A 25990-nucleotide genomic window follows, 5' to 3' on the forward strand; every position below is an offset into this window, starting at 1 on the left:
ATATAAGGTACTAATCAACAAAGGATTAAGCACTTGTATTAACAAGTTCAATTACATGCAAATAAAGGAGAGCGAATTGAAATCTTTAAATACAAACACTATTTACATCTTAGGTAACTAATGAAAACTTGAACACTGATATGAAGAGGGGGAAAAGCAGAGCTGTGTGGTGCACGATCTATTATTTAGCAGCGGAAATCACATTAATTTGGGCTTGACACGGAGATGTATGAGTTTGGCAGAAACAATTATTGTATGAATAACCCCTGCAGCTAATTCTGTGAAGGTTATCATTGAGTTCGGGCTCCTGTGTCTCACAGGGTGCTCTATCAGCAGGAGGATGTCAGCTGCGTTACAGTTTATGTCATGTGTTTCAGGTATGCCATGCTGCCATGTGCACGTCAACAAAGGTGCAGAGACAAATAGGTTTGGAATTGAACTTCTGTTGTCATAAGTCATTAAATGATGGTGACAAACCAAGGTAAGCAATTATAGCTCACTGAATCACATTCGCGAGGGCATCTTGGAGATTGTCATAAATCTGCCAGTATATTAATTGCATTTTGTGTCTCGTGATATTACAGTATTGGCTGCAGTCCTGAATTCCGATTCAGTTCATTTTGGTGCAGAGTATAGAAGTATACGGTCTTATACAAAACAACATCCAAAACTACAAAGCCCTGTGTGAAAAAGTGTTTGCCCCCTTACACAAAGGGCTTTGTAGTTTTGAATTTTGTTTTCATTCATTTTAAAAAACCTCATGATGTGTTTACTTGTGTTGTCTAACTAATATTAAGTTTTGTTTGATGATCTGAAACATTAAACTGTGAAACATGCAAAAAAAAAAGAGAAAAGAAATAAGTAGGGGGCAAACACTTTTTCACACCACTGTATAAATGAATCACTATTAGAAGTAATTTCATCTTCAATCAAAAGTCTGTCTGTGTGTTTTTTTACTTTTTTATTATTTGTTCAAGTCATGGGATATTTGTTTGTCACTATAAATGTTACAGGGTGTCCGTGGGATTTTAAAAAGTGTTATTTTTCTATATTATCTATATTCATTTTTATATTTCTTTATTTTTTGCACTCAATTTTATTCAGTCATACTGTAAAACTTCTTTCAGTTTATGGTGTTTGATTTGTGGTTGAATTAGTTTCAATAAACAGGGTATCCGCGTGGTCTTATTAAGTCTTAAAATCAACTTCAAAGGGGCCTTACAAGTCTTAAATGCACTGAAATATTGTGTTGTAGGTCTTAAATCATGTCGATGTAAAGCTACCCAATCGGGCCAACATCCATCCAGTCACTAACATTCCATCTCAATAAAAGTTTTCCCAAGGTTTTTATTAGAATTTTATATAATAATTTTATAAAAATGTTATGTAATTTATTAACTCTTACTAACTTTATTTACCAACTCTATTTATATTTATAAACATATATGGTTAAATGATCTTTTTTACAGTAACATTTGTTTTTAATGGTTTATTAATTTTTTTATCTGGGCCATTAGAAAAAAAAACCTTAGCGTTTAGCCTTGTGTAAGTCTAAAATTTCATTCAAAATGGTCTTAAAAGGGTCTTAAAAAGTCTTTAATTTGACTTGATGAAACCTGTAAAAACCATGATAAAGTACAGTAAATAATATTACTGTTGAATATCAGACAATAATAAAAATACTTTAATTCACTCTGTTGGTTTAATGGTTAAACCTGAAGCACATCATAAATTTATCCTGTCAATTTGTACAGGACTAGCACAAATGTGTCTACAGATACACACTCAGTATGGGTTCAGTACTTGGTGTTGGAAAGGGGAAGAAAAAAAGTGTATTGGAATATTCGTAGTTTGGTATAAATGCAGGTTACATAAGTATCAATATTACAGATATTACAGAACTATAGTAACATCTTTGTCTAAAGTTGTGTTTGTAGCAAAAATCATTTGCTGAAATCTACTGTATATATGAATATCCACACAATACTTATATAGTATCATTGTAGATGGTACATGTTATGGCAAATGCATTGAGTCTAGAAATAACCAATTAATGAAACATCTATATTCTTATATGATTACAAAGCTCTGTTTCTGCAGACTGCTTGTTTTCCATTCAACATGCATCAACCTGATCACATAAGAAGCCGAAATGATATACCTCACAAATAAATTTCATCTTGTAACTGATGTATATATATATATATATTTATTTCCAGCTCAGCATCCCTGCGCACTCCAAGTGTTGTTGTCACAAGTCCATCCCTGGTCTCCCCTTTTGATAGTAAGTATATTTTAATAGAGATTTCCCTTATTGCATCATGTTAGCATAGACTGAAAAACGAAAATGGATTTAGAGCAATTGTCAAAGCCTTAGTGATTTCTGTGTATTATAATTGCTGACCTCACACCACTGAGAATGGAATTACTTGATGTTTTTTTCGCATGCTATTGGGTGCTGAGAGTGGTTCTTATAGAGAGGGGAAAAGCCATTAAAAATCTATTAAAGCAGATCTTTTTACCCAGAGGGGAAAGCCTTCTCATTACTAAGCAGATTGGAAGGGATGACAAGTGGCTCTATATTTCTATTTTATTTTCCTTTCTCCTTTACCCCCCCCCCCCCTCTTTCTCTCTTTGCATTTTTATTTTTATTTTTAAAGGGCCAACTGAAAGACAGCATGCCCACTGTGCCAATCAGTATTGCTCCAGCTACAGGCTGCAGGTGGTTCCAGTGTCTGTCAGTCATGCGAGGCTCTGACCTTTTCACGTCTGGATTCAGGCAAGTGATTCGCGATTCACGCAGAACAATTCCTCAAGGCCGTCTCTGAAGCACTCTTTACTTGGTGCTTAAATAAATGCAACATTAATTAATGCAGAAAAAGTTGCTCATTTGAAGTGCGCAGTGCTGATGATGTTATTTATGATTGCGTGTTAATACACGCTTTATGTTAATGGCTCATCGTCTGACTGTCATCTCTTGGTAAATGCGTTGTGTCTGAATTTATGCTTTTTGCTTTGATATATTCGAACATTTAGCTTAATGCATTGTTTTTGGTTCTCCTTTGCGCTGATTATGACTTTGCATTTGCTTCTCCCTTGGAGCTTGGAAGATGCCTCGCTCATATTTACTGTTTACAGTGTTGACATTAAGAATAATGGATACTAATGGCGTCTCCATGAATTATTGTGAGAGTTAAATGAACTCTCCATTTTATTATATATTATGCAGTATTTAAAGTTTTGGGTCATTAAAAAGCAGACGGCCCCCTTTTCCCCCGCCCCAAGTTTGTCTTTTACCCCCTGCTAGTGTGCAGTGATGCCCGTGTTGCCACAGGCTACATTATGTCTGTTCTTCAGAAAAGCATTATTACAATATTCTGAACTAATGCTTTGTTTTTGATTCTCTTTTCACTATTTGTTGTAGTTTTTAAGCTCGTCTGGGGAGCCTGATGTGGTGTTTATCTTTGTTTACAACTGACATAGAATGAAAATCTGGATATATACCTAGGGATAGTTCAATATTTAGTTCAATTCACATAGATTGTGTCAAAGCAGCTTAACATAAATGATGAAAAGAGAGAAAAAGCCATAATATTTCAAATTGTGGAACATTCCAGCAATTCAGTAGTAAGAATTTAGTATATGGTATTGGCATAGCTTGAGTTTAAAACAACAATTGTTTTCTTGCTCTCATATAAATCTTGTGTGTGTAAAATCCTAGTTAAAAACAGGCCAATCCAAACAAAACACTTTACTAGTGAGATTGCGTATTTTCAAAGTATGACACAGCTTATTATATTATGGTACCTAGATTTGTGGAACTCAAAACTGTAAAGGCTTCAAATATGGAACCAGATCAGTCTAAAAATTAATATATTTACAAAATACAATTCATACATCCACAGCACAATTAACAAATACAAAATACAATTTGTAAGTTCAAATCACAATTTGTAATTACATAAATCAAATTTACAATTCGTAATTGCACCAATCCTATTCGTAAGTTTAATACACGAATCATAAATACACCAATCCAATTCGTAACTTAACACACGATTCATAAATACACAAGTTCACTTCACGACTGCAGTTGTTCCAGAACGCAGCTGCTAGGCTCTAAACGGCACAAAAAAACGAGAACACATTACACCTGTACTGGATTCTCTACACTGGCTGCCATTTCAGTTTAGAATTCAGTACAGTGTAAGTCCTGCTGTATGTTTTTAAATCCCTCCATGGCCTGGCCCCTGAGTATATTTCTGAGCTAATTAATATACACCAACCAGTGAGATCATTTCGCTCTAAAGATCGTCTCTTTTTGGCAGTTCTACAATCACGCTTAAAATGTTGAGGTCACTGATAACACACTTATTTTCTTTATCTTTTAATCATGTGTTGTGAGTTTATGCATTTTGGCTTTGTGTATGCTTGCATGTGTTTTATCTGTTTTTATAAACAGCACTTTGGTACCCATTGTGGTTTGTTGAAAGTGCTCAAGTAATAAAATGAGTTGAGTTGAGTTGAATTTGTTGAAGTTTAAAACACGATTCATAAATACACAAATCCAATTCGGAAATTCAAAACACAATTGGTATTTACAGTCCAATTCTTAAGTTCAAAACACAATTCATAAATACACCAATCCAATCTGTAAGTTCAAAACACGATTCATGAATACACAAATTTAATTCATACTCAAAACACGATTGGTATATACACCAATACAAAAAAATACAAAGCAAATTGGGGTCTTTTGGGCTGCCAAAGTTCCCACATCTGCTGTTTAGAGGGCAAACTATTTCCAACTTTCAAAGTCCAGAGGTCAGGACTGACTTTTATTCCTCTTAAAAATCTGTGTGTGTGCATTTTCATAGTTACAGCAGGAGTCTGAACTGAACTGAAACAGCCATCCACTTTAAATACACTTTTTCAGAGAGCAAGCAGCAAAGAGCAATCCTTTACAAAGGGAAAAAACGCAGAGGAAAGAAAGTGAAATAAATCATTCCTGTTATCCACTTTGATACTCATTCTCTTTTTTTTTCTTCTCAAATGTGATGTTAGATCTCCAATCTTTCTGCAAATGAGCCCTGGCTCTCTGTAATGGCTTTCTGCTTCTCATGGGAAGTGCGAGTTGTACGCTCGACCCAAAAGCTGCTGATTGAAGAGGAAAATGTAATACAGGTGTAAAGCAGACTTGATGGGGGTCTTATGCAAGGGTTATGAATTTTAACCATTTTCATCTACACACTTGTATGTACATACATATTGAATTGGATGTTGAATGTGCTGGCTGGACTGTTTGCTGCTCCGCCGAGACCGGAAGGGTTTCTGCTGGGCTGTCGCTAATTCCAGATGAGAGGATTGCTATTATGCTAAATTAATAGGAATTAAGGAGGATTGAGTTGGTTAAGCAAGCACTTGATTAAGCTTTACACAGTCCAGCAGCTTCATGAATGAAGGTGTCGCAGACTGTGACTGTATGGGACAATTGAACTTGGACTGAGTTTTTAACAGGTTTACTTTTTTCTATTTCGTTTTTTGGATAATGCCAGGATGGGTATACAAACATTTAGTTGTTTGCTTCTATGTGAATATCCATTATTTATGAACAGGTTAACAAACATCTACACATCCAGATATTAGAGGTTATGGTTACCGTTAATACACATAAGGGGTCACCACAGCGGAATGAACCGGCAATTTACCCAACATATGTTTTACACAGTGGATGCCCTTCCATCTGCAACCTAGTACATCCATGCACACTTATTTACACACATACAGTGCACCAGGAAAGTATTCATATCGCTTCACTTTTTCCACATTTTTTTTACAGCCTTATTTCAAAATGAATTAAATTAATTTATTTTCTCAAAATTCTACACATAATACCCCATAATGACTGTGTAAAAAAATATTTTTTGAAATAGTTTTAAATTTATTAAAAATAAAAAACCTGAAAAATCACATGTACAGAAGTGTCCACAGCGTTTGCTCAATACTTTGTTGATGCTCCTTTGGCAGCAATTACAGGCTCAAGTCTTTTTGAATATGATGCCACAAGCTTGGCACACCTGTCTTTGGGAATTTTTGCCCTTTCCTCTTGTTAGTACCTCTCAAGCTCTATCAGGTTGAATGGGAAGCGATGGTGTACAGCCATTTTCCGATCTCTCCAGAGATGTTAAATCTAATTTAGGTCTGGGCCAATCAAGGACATTCACCAAATTGTTGTGAAGCCACTCCATTGATATTTTAACGGTGTGCTTTGGCAAGAGCACTCTGAAACAGGTTTTCATTCAGGATGTCTCTGTACATTGCTGCATTCATCTTTCCCTCTATCCTGACTAGTCTTCCAGTTTCTGCTGCTGAAAAACATCCCCACAGCATGATGCTGCCACCACCATGCTTCACTGTAGGGATGGTATTAGTCTGGTGATGAGCGGTGCCTGGTTTTCTCCAAACGTCTGGCATTCACTCCAAAGATTTCTGTTTTAGTCTCATCAGACCAGAGAATTTTGTTTCTTATGGTTAGAGAGAGTCCTTCAGATGCCTTTTGGCAAATTCCAGGTGAGGAGTGGTCTGTCTGGCCACTCTACCATACAGGCCTGATTGGTGGATTGCTGCACAGACGGTTGTCCTTCTGTAAGGTTCTCCTCTTTCCACAGAAGAACGCTGGAGCTCAGACAGAGTGACCATCGGGTTATTAATCACATCACCTCCCTGACTAAGGCCCTTCTTCCCCGATCACTCAGCTTAGATGGCCGGCCAGCTCTAAAAAGAGTCCTGTTGGTTCCAGACATATTCCACTTACGGATGATGAAGGCCACTGTGCTCATTGAAACTTTTCTGTAACCTTCCCCAGCCTTGTGCCACGAGACAATCATGTCTCGGAGGACTGCAAACAATTCCTTTGTCTTCATGCTTGGTTTGTGCTTTGATATGCACTGTGAACCCTGGGACCTTATATAGAAAGGTTTATGCTTTTTCAAATCATGTACAATCAACTGAATTTACCACAGGTGAACTCCAATAAAACATCTTAAGAAAGATCAATGGAAACAGAACGTACCCGAGATCAATTAAGTGCTTCATGACACTTGCTGTGAATACTTCTGTACATGTGATTTTTCAGGTTTTTTATTTTTAATAAATTTGCAACAAATTTAAAAAATCTTTTTTTCACATTGTCATTATGGGGGTCATGAGTCTAAAATGGAGGAAATAAATGAATTTTAATCAATTTTGTAATTAGGCTGTAACATAAATAAATGTGGAAAAAGTGAAGCGCTATGAATACTTTCCGGATGCACTGTATAATGATTGAAGCATCAAAATCAGTACTCGTTATCAGCTGATCTCTATAACAAGGAATCGGTTCTCAGTATCGGCTGCAAAAATCCTTATTAGAGCATCCTGATTTTTATTATTTTTATATATTTTTTTAAACTTATGAACATTTATATGCAGTTATTTATGTATTATATAATCTTTGCATCAAATTACAAAAAAATTATTACCGCTTTTACAAGGTGTTTCTTATGCTTTCTAGTGCAGCGTGTATGGGACTGAAAATAAATCTCACACATGTTTTTTCCTTTTTCTGAAAGTCTTGATTACACCATTATGGAGTTTTTATTTTATTATTTCAGCAAAAGAGATTTTTTTTAAAAATTGTATTTTCAGATTTACTGTGCTCTTCGTTTTCCCAACTCTGACGCCTTCCGCTACTGAAAAACTCAGAAATGTTAAAAGGGTCTATTATTTTAATCTTTTTTAGTTTTTAAATAATGTATTTAGCTTCACATGCATCTATGAATGTAAAAGAAGCAACCACCCTATCATTTGTAAATCTGTGATGTGTATGTAAATCACCAGTGTCTGTCTGTGAGCACCTAAACCAGGCTAAAGTCTTAACCTGGAAAGCCAAGTGTGTGTCTATCATGCTCCCTCTTCAGGGATGAAGTAATTGAGGGGTGGGGTCTCACTGCTGCTAATTTATAACCTATATGTAAATTTAACTATGTGATTGTAAGTGTGCACTCTTGAACCCTCATGCAAATGAAACAGGCATTTATACAACAAATTTGTTTAGTTATTGTCCAACAAAGAGGGAATTCACTTAACACAATCTGCAGAGATTAGTGGGTAATTGTTGCTATAATCGATAATTCAACAGAGCGTAAAATAAAAGGTGCGATTACCTGAGGGAGGGGGTCTGATTAGGTTTGCAGGGGTTACGGCAGATATAGATTGGAAATGTTCATTTTATATCAATGCGCTAGCCATGTGCTGCTTCATGCAATTCGTTTTGAGTTTTGGCATGTATATGTATAAGAAATAGAAAGAATATGTATATGTTTTTGTGTGTGGGAGCGTTCAAACAGTGTGGCGAGGTCTGCTTGGATGAGCCTCATTGTTCCTGTGCGGCCTAGTGACAACGCTGGCGGGCAGATAGGGATGAAACCTGAGCGGGGTGACAGTGATAAATAGCCCTTTTAATAACAGCTGCCCCACTTGGCCAGCCACTCACAGCCTGTGTCCTCTGTGTATTTATTTCTATGTTTATTTATGCATCTATAGCAAGAAGGAAATCACAACCGTAGGGCTCCAATATGTCTTTTTTGGGGGGGTGTTGGAGGGGGGAGGGAAGGGGGATCTGGTGATTTCACAGATTTGGATTTTTAGAGGGTGTTGTTTCTCAACCCAACTAGATCATTCATCTCCACTCAAGTCTCCAATGACTTTGTGTTTCTGCATCAAGGCCCTTTGCAGATCTGTGCTCTTGCATATTTAGCGTGAGTAATGCCTGGGCTCGTTCTACAGGAAAAAGCTTCTTCATTTAGATTAAATGATAGTTTCAATTCACTACAAAGTGTTTTTAAATAATTCATCATCATTTTATTTCACCAGGAAGTGGCAATTTTATAAACACTAATTCTTACCAGGATTATCCAAATATTAATGAGTTGTTCAGTCCATTGTTTTTTTCTGTCTATCTATCCATCTATCCGTCTGTCCCATTTATCTATCTATCCATCTATCTATCTATCTATCTATATTTCTATCTATCTATCTATCTATCTATCTATCTATCTATCTATCTATCTATCTATCTATCTATCTATCTATCTATCTATCTATCTATCTATCTATCTATCTATCTATCTATCTATCTATCTATCTATCTATCTATCTATCTATCTATCTGTCTGTCTGTCTATCTATCTATCTATCTATCTATCTATCTATCTATCTATCTATCTATCTATCTATCTATCTATCTATCTATCTATCTATCTATCTATCTATCTATCTATCTATCTATTCGTCTGTCCATTCGTCAGTTCATACATCATTACTCCATCCATCCATCATTCTGTAATTCTATCATTTTATCTATCATTCTATCATTTTATCTTTTAATCTAGCTTTCCATCGTCCATCTATCCATCCATGAATCTATTATTTCATCCATTTATAGATCCATTTGTCTGTACAGTGTCTATCAATCCATCCATCCCTCCATCCAGTGTTCAGTCATTTTACTGTTTTATATATCATTCTGTCATTCCATCTATTAATCTATTGTTCCATCTATCCATCCTTTCATTCACTGTTCTGTCATTCTGTCATTCTATACTTCAATCTATTATTCTAGTATTTCATCTATCTGTCCATCTATCCCTCCATCATTGCATTGTTCTATTCTATCGTTCCATCTATCCATCCATCCATCCATCCATCCATCCATCCATCCATCCATCCATCCATCCATCCATCTATCCATTCATATGTCTATCATCCATCTATCCTGTCATTCTATCAATTTATCCATCCATCCATGCATCCATCCTTTCTTTCATTCATCCATATATCCATTTGTCCATCCATCCTTTCTTTCATCCATCCCTTCATCCTTTCTTTCATCCTTTCATCCATCCTCCATCCATCCATACTTTCTTTCAACCATCCATCCATCCATCCATCCTTTCTTTCATCCATTCATCCATCCTTTCTTTCATGCATCCATTCATCATTTCTTTCATCAATACATCCATCCATCCTTTCATCCTCTCATCCATCCATTCTTTTATCCATCCAGTCCGTCACTCTAATAATCCATTCATTCTTTCTTTCATCCATCCATCCATCCCTCCATCCATTCTTTCTTTTATCCATCCATCCTTTCATCCTTTCTTTCATCCATCTACCCTTTTTCAAACTGTCAACCTTTCTCTCATCCATCCATCCTTTCATCCTGCTTTGCATCCATCAATCCTTTCATCCATCCTTTCTTTTATCCATGCAGTCTGTCATTCTATGAATCCATCCATCCATCCATTCTTTCTTTCATTTATCCATCCATCCAACCTTTCTTCATCCATCCATTCATCCATCAACCCATAATTTCTTTCATCCATCCATCCTTTTTCATCCTTTCTTTCATCCATCCATCCTTTCATCCTTACTTTTCCCCCCATTCCTCTATCCATCCTTTCCTCATTTTCATCCATTAATATTTTCTTTTTTTCATCCATCCATCCTTTCATCCAGCTTTTCATCCATTTATCCTTTCATCCATTCTTTCTTTTATCCAACCCGTTTGTCATTCTATGAATCCATCCATCCATCCATCCATCCATCCATCTATTCTTTCTTTTATTTATCCATCCATCCATACTTTCTTTCCATCCATCAATCCATCCTTTCTTTCATCCATCCTTTCTTCCATCCATCCCTTTATTCTTTCTTTTATTCATCCATGCATCCTTCAATACTTTCATCTATCCATCTATTAAAGTATCATTTCATCTATCTATCTATCTGTCAATCCATACTTTCATTGCTCAGTTCTATCTGTTGTTTCATCCATCTATCATTCCATCTGTATGTCCGTATGTTCGTCCACTCCTCCATCGTTCTATTGTTCTATCTATTATTTTAGCTATCATTTATCACAAGAAATGCAAAAAACAGTTTAATGTTAAAATGCTGTTAAAATGCTTCTCCGTGAAAAAGACTCTTGTAAAGCATTCAAACCTCTTTAGCTCAGAGCTGCATGCGTGTGGCCTGAAGAAGTTCCCTGTTGTATTTAAAGACATGCTGCTTGCTTTTATGTTGATTTTAACCAAGCCATTAGACTGAGGGCAAGTTCTTTTGTCTGCCGAAATATGACCCGGGGCTTGAATGACTGAACAGCGAAAGTCACGGCAGTATATCAGAAGTGTCAGAGCGGTTTCCTCTAGGGCACTGCCTCCCCTGCTCTCATTCAAACCAATTCTCCCGCTTTAATTGGCTCAATTAGTTAAGTATCCATGTACATTATCATCTATGCATTTTTCATGATCCGTTTTAACACCATGGCAGCACAGAACAGGGCAACTTTCGGCTATGATTTAGCATTTGCTGAGATGTTAATGTCAGAGCTAGTAACTGATTGGGATAATTAAGTAATTAAAGGCAGATGTTGGAACAAATGCCAAAACAGACTTTGCCCTGCAGAAAGTTTTCTCCATGCTGATTTTGACACGCCTGTTGTGTGGGGATATCCCAGAGGTACCTGTAAAATAGTTACAGTTTCACCCTTGTGATTATTCGGTTGGAGTCTTTGATATTGAACAAAAATGGTCTTTTATTTTATTGTGTGCAGAGGAAATGGGCTGTAAAGAGAGCGCGATCGGAATAGCAAATCACAGCACCTAATAGCCACGGCCAGCGAACCACAGCTCTGGCCTGGAGTTAACACAGAAACACATTCAGACACACACATGCTTGTTTCCTTCACAAATTTAACTCTAGATGGAATTCTGATAAATCCAGTGTAGTCATATATAATCAAAAATAAACTGCACGATCAGTAGTAAGTACATCAGGTGTATTGAAAGCCCTTGAATGCGTTTGACAGCTGTCATAATTGGAGTGTGGCTGGCAGGAGTTACAAAGTGTAGATCGATGAGCAGCAAATTTTCCATTAAAGAAAGATTACGTGAACACTGCTGTAAATAGCCAGGGGCGGCTCCATTACTGATAGACCTAAATTGGTCAACATTTTGAACGCTGAAGTGACATGTTAGCTACCAGTGTTGGGAAGTGACCAATAAACAAAGTTGTGTATCTCTGTATTTTATGTCAGAGCTGAAAAAGTAATCAAACACACATCAGGGCTCTTTTTTTTTCTTTCTTATGCTGGAAAGTCTGATTCGTTGAAATGAATCAGTTTGTTTGGTAGTTTGAAGCAAAGTCACCTGCTGCATTTTCAATCTAGGTATAGTCATGTTTCACTTAAATGCCAAACCTTTTTATGTTCAGTTCATCTCTATATTTACATCTTTTTATACTGTAAATTAGCTCTGAACCTTGACGCTTAGGTTGAGTCCTTGAAAAGATACATCTTTATATAAATTGGCTATAACCTTGACCCTAAATTCTTGCATATACAGCTAGGGAACGATAATTAAGTGCCACTTCCTGTTAATACTTCCACTAATAATTATTACCATCCATCCATGCATACTTTTGTCCATTTGTCCATCCACCCATCTTTCTATCCATCCACTCTTTTGTCCACTTGTCCATCCACTTATCCATGATTTTGTCCATTGATCCATTCATCCATTCCTACATCCATCCATCCATACTTTTGTCCAATTGTTCATCCACTCATCCACCCATCCATCAATCCATTCATACTTTTGTCCATTTGTCCATCCATCAATCTATCCATACATTCATTCATCCATCCATCCATCCATCCATCCATCTATCCATCCACCCATCCATCAATCCATCCATACTTTTGTAAATTTGTCCATCCATCTATCCATCAACCCATACATACTTTTGTCCGTCCATCCATTCATCCATCCATCCATCCATCCATATTTTTGTCCATTTGTCTATTCACCCATCTGTCAATCCATCCATACTTTTGTCCATTTGTCCACCCATCCATCCATCCTTCCATCTTTCCATACATCCATCCATCCATCCATCCATCCATCAATCCATCCATACTTTTGTCCAATTGTCCATCCACCCATCCGTCAATCCATCCATACTTTTGTTCATCCATCCATCCATCCATCCATCCTTCCATCCATCCATCCATCCATCCATCAATCCATTCATACTTTTGTCCATTTGTCCATCCATCCATCTACCCATCTATCTATTCTTTTGTCCATCTATCCATCCATCCATCAAACCATTTATACTTTTGTCCATTTGTCCATCCATCCATCTACCCATCTATCTATTCTTTTGTCCATCTATCCATCCATCCCACCTTATTTTTCTCCAACTGTCCATCCACCCATCCATCAATCCATCCATACTTTTGTCAATTTGTCCATCCATCCATCCAGCCATACTTTTGTCCATTTTTTCATCCACCTATCCATCAATCCATCCATAGTTTTGTCCATTTGTCCATCCATCCATCCATCTATCCATCCACCCATCCATCAATCCATCCATACTTTTGTAAATTTGTCCATCCATCTATCCATCAACCCATACATACTTTTGTCCGTCCATCCATTCATCCATCCATCCATCCATCCATCCATCCATCCATCCATCCATATTTTTGTCCATTTGTCTATTCACCCATCTGTCAATCCATCCATACTTTTGTCCATTTGTCCACCCATCCATCCATCCTTCCATCTATCCATACATCCATCCATCAATCCATCCATACTTTTGTCCAATTGTCCATCCACCAATCCCTCAATCCATCCATACTTTTGTTCATCCGTCCCTCCATCCAATCATCCATCCATCCTTCCATCCATCCATCCATCCATCCATCAATCCATTCATACTTTTGTCCATTTGTCCATTTATCCATCCAGCTATACTTTTGTCCATTTTTACATCCACCCATCCATCAATCCATCCATAGTTTTGTCCATTTGTCCATCTATCCATCCATCTATCCATCCATCCATCTATACATACTTTTGTCTATTTGTCCGTCCACCCATCCATCAATCCATCCATACTTTTATCCACTTGTCCATCCATTCATCTACCCATCCGTCTATACTTTTGTCCATCTATCCATCCATCCCCCATATTTTTGTCCAATTGTCCATACACCCATCCATCAATCCATCAATACTTTTGTCCATCCATCCATTCATCCAGCCAAATTTTTTTTTCCATTTGTTTATCCACCCATCTGTCCATTCATCCTTCCATCCATCCATTCATCCATCTTTCTGTCCATTCATCCATCATTCTGTAATTCAATCATTTTATCTATCGTTCTATAATTTTAACTTTCAATCTAGCATCCCATCCATCCATTATTCCATTCATTCATTGGTCTGTCTGTCCGGACACAACTTTAAAAGTGATACACTTTATATAAATTGTCTCTAAACCTTGATCCCAAATTCTTGCATATACAGCTAAGGAGAAAAAAAATGAAGTGATCACTTGACAATTCTCAATTTCTCTGAATTTATGCATGGGTTTCAATAAAACGTTATTATTTGTTTTATTCTATAAATGTCTGTTATAATTTCTTTTAGATTTCTAATTATACTATAGTCATTCAGAGAAAGTATTCAGGTCAGAAGATGTTAGATAGAAATCACAGCAAAGTCTGATTTCTCTCTGAAGTTTTTGAAAGTAAAAGAAAATGATGTTGTATTGTTAAAAAATGAATATAAATGTGTACAAACATGGCTGGTTTGTTTTCGGATGGTTCTTTCTCATGTGTAGTTTTGGAATTTCTGTTATCTAGTTAACTGGCTGGTTTAGACATTGGATCTTATACTTTTTGACTAAAACAATTGTCTAATATAATATTTGACTGCTGTAATTTTTTTATTAACAGAAACTGGTAGAGATGATAAAAAATATTGATAGATTTACATGAAATTACACGAATAAAGTTAATAATCTTCATGAAGTAAAAAGAAAAAATATGAATAACTGACCTATGTTTGAATTATTAGAAAATAATGCACAAGTGATCTGCAGAGTGGATGACAACATCAACAGCCTGAGGTATCAAACATATGCTGCCCATTACATTATTAACTGCAGGAGAGGGCAAATTCTTCAGCAGGATAGCGCTCCTTCTTAAACTTTAGCCTCCACATTAAAATTCCTGAAAGCAGAGAAGGTCAAGGTTCTCCAGGATTGGCCAGCTCTGTCACCATTGCAGAGATGTATGGATGCGTTTTGTTACTAGACATTACACATCTCTTAAAGGTATATAGCACCATCACTTGACTTAAAGCAAAACTGAAAGTTTACCTTCTTTTTTATTATCTTCTTACCTCACTACCATTGTTATTTTTCAATCAGAGACTTTCTATTTAAGCACAGTCCTGCTCTGTGTATTAGATCTATACAGCTGTGAATGTATACGGACACATAGATTAATGTGCATTTATGTTTACCACAAACCACCCAGGAATAATCATAATGAGACAGTGTAGTTTCATCTGGCTAGCAGTCCAAAATGCCAGAGTTCTCATCATAAACACATCATTACACATAGATCTACAGGCCACCAAGGAGCACAAATCTACAGTTAATTGGCAGAGAACTGTGAGGGATGATTAAGAAATAAAGAACGCTGGGAGCTGAAGGGGAAAAAAATAAATAAATAAAAGACACAAGAAGCAAAAATCAACACCGGCTGCAGGACAATCAATCAAATCTGTCAGCGCCTTTACCACACTGTGTAATTTATTGGAATTGTTCTAAGGAAATGGGTACACTTTGTAATGTGTAGCTAAGATCACTTTCTAACACCTCGCAGCGGTTGACATTGAAACCAATTTCAGGCTGTGTCCTTTGATCTGTGACTCTGCCCTTTGTTGTTGTGGCCCGTTTTAAGTTTTTTTTTTTTTTTTTTTAAATAGGGTGACATAACTCTGGTGCTGGTGAATGTTTTTAGGTAGCCACTGGAAACTATGCACAAATTTACCATTATGTGCTGTTAGGGATGTTTTCATCCACTCTGAGGTGGTTTTGAGTCTTAATTTGACCATAATGTTCTCTGTGTGTCAGTAAACAGAATCATTTTTGGTGACAAATCTTATTTTGACACATATTTGGAGAAAATGGTTAGATTTTTTTAACAATTCAACTATACACTCATCAAATTTACTACATTGTAAGAAAATCCTGGTTGCCTTAAATTTTTAAGTTGAATCAAATTAATCTTATTAGTCCATTGAACTGACTTAAAACAGCATGACATATAATATTAAGTTAGAACATTATTAACTTAGTTTAATAAGTTACAATAAACTAAAAACATATGCTATCATGACTAATTGATCATATAATCTTTTACAGTGTACCCTTTTATTATGTTCGGGATAATTATTATTATTTTTTTTTTCAAAATATTTTTATTTTTATTTTTTTTACATAAATCTGTTAACGTCGGTCCTGATCAAAAAACTAAATTGCTTAGAAAATTAGAGGATTTTAAGTCATTAACTGGCAAATTCATAAATTATGTCACTGATTTGGTGGACACACACAAAATGACGTATTTCAATATAAAAAGTAATTGTGGACTGTAATTGTTTACCTTTTATCAAAGTCTTGGACATGTGAAACAACATTGCCTTTGATGCATTGTTTTTGGTTTATATAAATTTTTTTTCCTACTTAATTTACTGTTGGTGGCTGTTTTTGCCCCACTGGCTTCCATTATAATCACATTTTTTTGATTGCAAAACCATGACACCATATAATCATGCATTTTTGATTGTTGGTGGTTTTCCCTTTTGGGTAGAGATAAAATTTGTCATTTTTACTGTTGATCATCAGTTGGCACCATTAACTCTTTACATTAAGCTTGGTTTTTGGAATTTATATGGAGTATAACTGTGTCTGTGAGTGTTTGAGAGTGAACTTTGCGCACTTACCTTGTCTGAGAAAATTAAAATATGCATCTTAGTTAGAACTATATGGAGTAAACAAAAACAAAGACTGTATTTATGCACCATTAAATGTGGTTATAATGTAAGTCAATGGGGCAAAAACAGTCACTGACAGTAAATTAGGGAGAAAAAAATCTAACAATGCATCAAAGCCAATGTTGTTACTAATCATTCACATGTAAAAGACTGTGCTGTGATAAAAGGTAAAAAAATTTTAGATCAAAATCACTTTTTATAGGAAAAGTACATAATTTTGAGTGTTTTTTCACCAAATCAGTGACATAATTTGTGAATTTAGCACTTAAAGACTTAAAATCGTGTAATTTTTAAAAACATTTAGCAGTTTCATTAGGATTGGTGTTGATTAGCAGATTTATGCATAAGAAGTTAAAAAAATACTCATAAGATGCATTTTTATCCACTGTAAAACCCGATTAGAAAATTATTGCAACAAACCATTAGTTCAAAAACTAATCCTAATGAGTACCGTGAACCTAATCCATTTGTGTAAACAAAGCCTTTTGAGCACAGTAAAACCCAATAAATGAAGAGAACTCAAACCAACTGAGTACCGTAAAACCCAATAAGGTAAGGCAACTCAAACCATTGGGGGAATCCATTTGAGTTAAAAAAAACTAATCTAGTACCAATCGAGTACTGTGCACTTACTACATTTAAGTTGAAGTAATGAAGAATTAATTAACTGATTACCTGCAACACTGAGTTCAAAACTGAACCCTCAATTCAAAAATGAACTTTCAGTCAGTTTTGAGTTAACTACACTCATTTCATGTGATAAAGTTGACGGTTGAGTTTTATTGCAGCAGTTTAATTCAGTAGATGTTTTCATCCCGATTATAACAAAAGGGTAGTAAATTTGAACAGTGCACAAGGGTTAAATATAAGTGACAAGTGGATTGTCAGTTATAATTGAGGTCATGTGCATTATTGTTTTAGACACACAAAAAAAATTGTATTGGGAATTTGGGGTCAAATGCAATGTTGACAGCAGTTATGGAGTATATTTCTGAATACATCAGTCTTGCTGACTCACTAGATGATTATCATGATGGTGTATTGCTTAAGTACAGGTCAGATGTGTGTGTGTCTGTGTGTAAGTGGTGTGAAGTGTTTAAATACGAGTCAGACCCGTGTGGTGTATAAAAACGGCCTGCTTTAACTCTCTCTCTCTCTCTCTCTCTCTCTCACACACACACACACACACACGCGCACACACACACACACACACACATACACACACACTCCGGCTCTAGCAGACCTCTAAATCATGTTTCCTAATTCCCTGAGCCACATCTCAATCATTTTCCCTGCTAATTTGAGAGTCACCCTCATTTCTTTTTAAACGATTCATTTTCAGCACATTTGTACAGTAAATGGCCCCGATGTGTTCTACAATTTAGTCAATTACTGTTTCAGCCACCGGGGCTCAAGGGAGGCCGAGCACACATGGCCTGAAGGTACCATCTCAATAATTGTTTCAGGAAAGTTGGGAATGGATCGGTAACGCTGTGTTCTACTTATTGAAATGTCAATTGGAGCCAGGACTTCACACTTACCATTCTCTATTTATACGTTTCTATGTTCTATTAAAAAAAAGTATAGATCTTCTCTTTATGCGTCTGACCTGAAGCAAGGAGAGTGCAACAGATGTCGGTTTGTGTTGTTCGCTGATTTAAACCTGCTTTTTTCTTCATTAAGAACTCAAGTTGAAGAGAAATGAATGTGCTTTAGTATGTTTTTTGATCGGCTAAGTGCTGACTTTTTCTGTTCTTTTTTGTAGGATCTGTCTTTTGAAGAAGTTGCTGTTGTGCCACAGCTAAAGTGAAGTGTGCAAATGGTGCTTGATTCTTTGATGGCTCTCAAAAGGTATTTCTTGATGATTTTGCATTTCTTGGTAGCTTTTTTAAATAAGATTCAACTTGCAATTAACAACAATCTTCCACATAATGCATATGTACTAAAGGTAGCAATAGTATCTGGATGCAGCCTTTATGATGCAAGCTGAGATTGCATCACTCAACGATGCAATGTCAGACACAATGCACTCAAATGGAGCAAGTGACATCACCTTGAGGGGTAGGGTTAGGGGTAGGGTTAGGTGAGCCCATTAAAAAGCATTGGATGCAGCCCAGATTGCACTGCACCGAGTCTGCATCCAGACCCCTCTTAAAGGTAATTCTGAACTTTGTGCCAAATAGCTCTCAGTATTAGTAGACTATTTGCTTAGGGTTTGTGTTTTGTGTACTTGTAAATTGTCCACTTGGTATTAACATGGATTCAAATGCAACTTTTTGAAACCCCTCCCTCTTATTTTGTCACATCAAAATGAACTCAAATTGACACTAGTGAACGAATCAGTGTTATGTGACTTAAGAACAAAGGTTTTTGGATTGCATAGTTAATATGCCATGCTGTGTACGTTTTCTGTAATGAATTTTCACAGGTATTTTACAATAGCTCTATTTTTGACATCTTATTGCATTGTGTTGTATTTAAAGGCAAGGGATTTTGCTGTTGTACGAGCTTTAGATTATATGCGATTATTTTTTTCCATCGAGAGAAATGGTGTGAAAAGTGTTGATGCTCATATTGTTGTGGCTTGTACTGCGTGAGAGGAACTCAAGAGCCAAGCAGCTCACACGTTCATGATTATATCTGAATCATTTTAGATTTTTCTGTGTGTGTAACAATTTAACAAGTCAATCTGTCTATTTATAAGAAGTTGACCATTCTGTATGAAGTGTCATGCATGACAGAGTCGTCAAAAATGTTCACATTGGCCATTACTATAATTAACTTTGTGTGACATCTACGAAGCAGCTTCCGTGTCCAAGTGCTCTATCAAACTGTATGGGTTGACTTAACAAATAGTAATAATGATTGTTACAGAGCGATGTAATACTTTCGAAAATCACAATCGCAATATACACTCACTGGCCACTTTATTAGGTACACCTTACTAGAACCTGGGTTGGACCCCATTTTGCCTTTAGAACTGCCTTAATCCTTTGTGGCATAGATTCAACATTCAAAGATTTTGGTCCATATAGACATGATAGCTTCATCAATGATGCGAATGTCCTTATGCACCACATCCCATTTGGATTGGATTGAGAACTGTCGACTGTGGAGGCTATTTAAGTACAGTGAACTCATTGTCATGTTCAAGAAACCAGTCTGAGATGATTTTCTCTTTATAGGTTAGGGTCAGTGGCGCGTTATCCTGCAGGAAGTAGCCATCAGAAGATGGGTAAACTGTGGTCATAAAGGGATGGACATGGTCAGCAACAAGACTCAGGTAGGCTGTGGCGCTGACATGATGCCCAATTGGTACTAATGGTTCCAACGTGTGCCAAGAAAATATCCACCACACCATTACAGCACCATCTTGAACTTTTGATACATGGCAGGATGGGCCCATGCTTTCATGTTGCTGATGCCAGATTCTGACCCTACCATCTGAATGTTTTGAATCCTGAATGTCATCGAGACCACCATCAGACCAGGCAACGTTTTTGGTGAGCCTGTGCGAACTGTAGCCTCAGTTTCCTTTTCTTAGCTGACAGGAGTGGCACCTGGTGTGGTTTTCTGCTGCTGTAGCCCATCCGCTTCAAGGTTCGATGTGTTGTGCATTCAGAGATGCTCTTTTGCACACCTCAGTTGGTTATTTGAGTTACTGTTGCTTTTCTATCAGCTCGAACCTGTCTGGCCATTCTCCTCTGACCTCTGGCATCAACAAGGCATTTGCACACACAGAACTGCCGCTCGCTGGATACAGAATGTTCTCTGTAAACCCTAGAGATGGTTGTGCATGAAAATCCTAGTAGATCAGTTTCTGAAATTCTCCAGTCTGCCTGTCTGGCACCAACAATCATGCCACATTCAAAGTCACTTAAATCACCTTTCTTCCCCATTCTGATGCTCTGTTTGAACTGCAGCAGAACAGCTTGAATATGTCTACATGGCTTAATGAATTAAAGTTGCTGCTATGTGTTTGGCTGATTAGAATTTTGCGTTGGAGTTGGACAGGCGTACCTAATAAAGTGGCCGGTGATTGTATTTATATCCATGCCTAACATATGATGGCTACAAAGTGATATATTTTTCATAATTTGTTCAAATACAGGTTTTCTGGTGCTAAAAATCAGCTTGTATGTTTAGAGTAGCAAACAATCACAGCTCCTATCAATAGCTGTTATTAGAGAGCAAGAGAGAGGGTGCCTCTAAAACCATTGTTAAGTAATTTTGTTCATGTTCAAATTAGATGATAAATTTTGGAAAGATTGCTTAAAAATTTCTAAATCGTGACTTATATGACTGCGTTCGAATGATTTCAAATAAACTCAGCTGTGATGCAAAATTTGCACTGTGTTCCGCTGTTAGGGTTACAAGACAAATCTTATTTTCTTCTACATAATATACACAACACAGCTGTCTGATCAAATACATTTGAACAACCTCTGGAAGGCATTTTATCTCCCCACCCCCAAATTTTACATGTAAAAATGGTTTAAACTCTAATTATTAAATTCTGTTGTTCATTGTTTCACGATACCTGAGGATGAATCCTTCTAAAATATAATTTTTACAGATATTCTCTGCCCATTCTCTCCTCCAATTTCATATATTCCATCGCTGCGCAATTTTGTATTCACATCATAACTCAGGGACTCCCTCTTCCTACATGTAATTTTTCAAAGGGCCATAAAATTCGCAGAACTTCTCCCGAGGTCCTCTTTAATTACAAATTAATTAAACCAGAATCAATTAAAAAATTAGATCCCCTTAAATGAGGTCTTAATGGGTGTTAATGAGGGGGAGAATGTGTAACTGGACCAAACAATGTGACCTGCAGACCCCAATTAACAAGCTAATTTTTTACCATTTATCTTGTGTTTGGACAAACGTCATTAAATTTAGATTTCATAATGGCAGCTCGGAGATCTAGTTGCTTTGGAAGGTCAGCTTGCTCTTGGCTGTAAGGATTCATTAAAATACGATTGAGTTAGCATGCAGTGAATGGCAGGATTTGATCCGAATTTTTGCAAGAGCTTCTACATAGAGGTTCAAGATTGCCCTTAATCTAAAATGCAACGTTTTTGCTCACTCTCTCTTAATGCTGGCCTATTAAACAAGCCTGTTTATTAGATGCTAAGGCTGGTGTGGCATTAAGCAGTCAGTCTATCAGTATGTATTAAGTTGTCACTATGATGTGATGGAAGGGGGACGCAGTGAGCCTGTTGTCGGGCCGGTCTGCAGAGATGGGCCCAGGCCTATTAACTCCTATTGACAGTGACACACATGTGGCCTCCTCAATGAGTGGTTCCTTATTGATTTTTCTCTCTAGCGCTTTTCACTTCCCCTTTCATGCTGCTGAGGGGGAGATCTTTATCTTGACTGATTGGTGATGTGAATTGTCTCACACATACACGAGACAATGTTTTTGCATAAGGGTGTGTTTAAATGTTGTTATGGTTTTTGTTAATACTTAATACAGTAAGGGATATTTCTAATATAATTATTGAACTGATGTATTAAATACATTTACAAAATCTCAGATGAGGCTTACACTTTTCTCGCAATACACAATCTGTCCTGCTTCAGTTTCCAAAATGAACTCTGACAGCAGACATCGACTTAATATCAGGCCAGGCCTCTGGGAGAAGAAAAAATGATTATCCTCTGGTAAAACCAGCTATCGATGGGCAAGCAAATAGCTTCCTCGTACCTCAAAGAGATTTATTGATATGGGTTATTTGATACATCTGACACGCATAAAGCAGGGTGCAGCAGTCAAGATGGGTGTATTGTGTTTGTCATTGGGTGTCTGTGGTCATGTAACATATCACACTTTCTTATTCTTTCCCATGATCTTGGACGACTGCATCCATACATCTCTGCAATGACTCAAATAATTTATTAATAAAGTCATCTGGATTGGCAAAGAAAGCGTTCTTGCAGGACTCCCAGAGTTCATCAGGATTCTTTGGATTCATATTCAAAGCCTTCTCCTTCATCTTACCCCCAGACATGCTCGATAATGTTCAAGTCTGGGGACTGGGCTGGTCAATCCTGGAGCACATTGATCTTTGCTTTCAGGAACTTTGATGTGGAGGCTGAAGTATGGGAAGGCGCGCTATCCTGATGAAGAATTTGCACTCTTCTGTGGTTTGTAATGTAATAGGCAGCAAAAATGTCTTGATATCTCAGACTGTTGATGTTGCCATCTTCTCTGCAGATCTCTTGCATGCCCCCATGCTTAATGTAACCCCAAAACCATGATTTTTTTTCTTCACCAAACTTGACTAATTTTTGTGAGAATTTTGGGTCCATGCAGGTTTCAATAGGTCTTCTGCAGTATATGTGTTGATTGGGAGACAGTTCAACAGTTGATTCATTGGAAAAAATCTACATTCTGCCTCTTTTCTAAATGATTTTCTTGTCGAGTTGAAGTCGAGTTATTATTTGTTGCTTTTACAACTGGGATTAACGACAAGACTTTTGTTAGATAGTGTATGTGTGATCTACAAGAGATGAAATGGCTGGTATTTCCATTTCTGAGTAGGCTGAGTTTTTTGTCTAAAAGTTAAGGGCATCTTAAAGGCTTGTAATTACATTTATATTTCATTATTTTGTGCTTGAGCAGTTTCATAGTGACCTTGATACCTGCATCACAAACGAGTCAAGCATCTGGAGCAGATAAGGAATTCATGTAGTTCATTATGCTGTGTGATTTTGAATATGCAGAAAAAATATGCAGAGGAGTATAGAGCTTTTCAAAACCATATATGTATGCACAATGGTAGGTCATGCTCTCTGAAGGTGTAGGGTTGTGTTGTGCTCATCTTCAGTGCATGGCAATCATCTGGGCTTGGTACAAAATGGATTCAAGTGATTGTTAACCTCAGAATAACAGAGAGAGAGAGAGAGAGAGAGAGACTAACATAAGTGTAGATTCTTTTTGCTGGCAATTTTGTAGGTTTTGTTGGTTGTCCTAATTAATGCAGTCTTACAATACCTTCTGGAATTTGAATTTGAAGATTGCATTAGTGTATTGTCTATAAAAAAGGCTCAGTGGAAATATGTGCTTCAGCTTACGTTTTTGAGAAACGGTAAAAAAAGATGTACTTAAACATGCTTGACTGCAACGCCATGCGTCAGTATGTGCCAAAGAACAAAAAACTTGTTCTTTTTCACACTAATATTTACAGGGACATATTATCAGAGAATAAAGGATTGTTTTTGAGCAGTTATTTGCACAAGGCTAAATACCACAAAACAACTTATGCTGAGTTCAGACTGCATGATTCAGCTCAGATTTTGACTTGTCAACAGGTTTAAGAAATTGTAGACAAATGCCAAAAATCCCAGGCAAATTGGTGCTAGTTCACGCAAGAAACACAAGTAATCACACAGTGTGAATTGTCAAAGATACAATCTAAGAGAATCATCGATGAGTCGCCAACACCCATGAGATATCTGGCATGCTAATTCCCTTTAAAGGCCAGGTGAGCAAGTACATTTTCTAAACACTAAAGGCTTCTTTCTAATTATGTAGTTAATAACAAAAGATATACTACGTGGCCTCGAATTGTTTCTATGTCACTTCTGTTGCGTGTTTGCTTGTGAGACGTAGTTTGCGGACCGAGACAAAGTTGTCTGTGATTCTTTCTATTGTAAAGTGATGCAGTGTGAAACCCCCTGTCGCCAATCCATCTTGCAGTGTAAACACAGCAGCGACAAAACACTAGCCGAGATATTCATGCAGTATGAAAACATCTGTGATGAGACTTCTTTAAAAATCATGCAGTCTGAACTCTGCATTAATGATGTTTGTGATTAGTATATGTTTGCCTCATCTATCTATGTACATATGTGCAACTTTTCTGGTGTGCTCAGTTTGCTCGTTAACTCACTTTATATGGTGTTATAATTCAAGTTCGTTCAAGTCTGGTGAAGCACGGTTCCACAAAAAAATAAATAAAAGCAAAGTAAATTGAAGGTAAACTACATGGTGGCAGTGCACTATTCTCCTACGTTTGCTTTTGAAAACACTATTGGTTGGGTTTAGGGAAGCGTACTGAAATATACTGCAAAACGTGCACTAGACAAACGTATTTAAGATTCACAAAAATCTGCTGAGTGCTCTCTTGTGGATTTGTCATGTGAAACATGTAACAAAACATACCCACAGCAACGTATTTTATATAAAAACATAGGCTGAGGCAAATATTTCCAATCAGCCTGTGCAGGTAATGGGAATGCTAATGCAAAGAGATGAGTCTTTAATCTACACAACTGTTTCAGAATTTAAGTGCTTGGTAAGAAACATCCCCATGCACAGTTAATCTTGACCTTCTAGGTATTTTCAGAATTTTTCCCAGGTAAAGGATGTGAAGGGTTATGTGACAGGAGACCACTTAGATCATACTTAGATCAAACCCTTCAGGGCCTTGATGATCATTTCCTTGTTCTGACCGAATCATTTGATTCAGTGAACTGTTAACTGCAAACTCACTCTGACTGGATTATTTGTATCAGTTAGCCATTAAGGCGACGCAGTGGCGCAGTAGGTAGTGCTGTCGCCTCACAGCAAGAAGGTCGCTGGGTCGCTGGTTCGATCCTCGGCAAAGTTGGCGTTTCTGTGTGGAGATTGCATGTTCTCCCTGCGTTCGCGTGGGTTTCCTCCGGGTGCTCCGGTTTCCTCCACAGTCTAAAGACATGCAGTACAAGTGAATTGGGTAGGCTAAATTGTCCGTAGTGTATGAGTGTGTGTGTGAATGTGTGTGTTTATGTTTCCCAGAGATGGGTTGCGGCTGGAAGGGCATCCGCTTTGTAAAAATGTGCTGGATAAGTTGGCGGTTCATTCCACTGTGGCGACCTCGGATTAATAAAGGGACTAAGCTGACAAGAATGAGTTAGTCATTAACTTGAGGATAGTTCTTGCAGAGTCATTTGAATCAGTGAACTGCTAACTGGAGATTCACTCTGAAAAGATCATTTGAATCAGCGAATCGTTAAAGGTTCAATAAAATCTTGAGTAT

General features: G+C 37.0%; 1 protein-coding gene across 1 annotated transcript in view; it reads left to right on the top strand.

Moving 5' to 3' along the window:
• The first annotated feature begins 14973 nt into the window (after positions 1 to 14973).
• The window catches only part of skor1b (SKI family transcriptional corepressor 1b), a 77086-nt gene continuing 66069 nt past the window's right edge, over positions 14974 to 25990 (top strand). The window contains exons 1-3 of the mRNA XM_087292439.1: positions 14974 to 15024; positions 18727 to 18812; positions 20147 to 20244. The gene's annotated coding sequence lies outside the window, so the exon portion shown is untranslated. The remainder of the gene's footprint in view (positions 15025 to 18726; positions 18813 to 20146; positions 20245 to 25990) is intronic.

The sequence above is a fragment of the Danio rerio genome, chromosome 18 (assembly GCF_052040795.2).
Source record: "Danio rerio strain M-AB ecotype USA chromosome 18, GRCz13ab, whole genome shotgun sequence".
In the NCBI taxonomy this organism is placed as follows: Eukaryota; Metazoa; Chordata; class Actinopteri; order Cypriniformes; family Danionidae; genus Danio; species Danio rerio.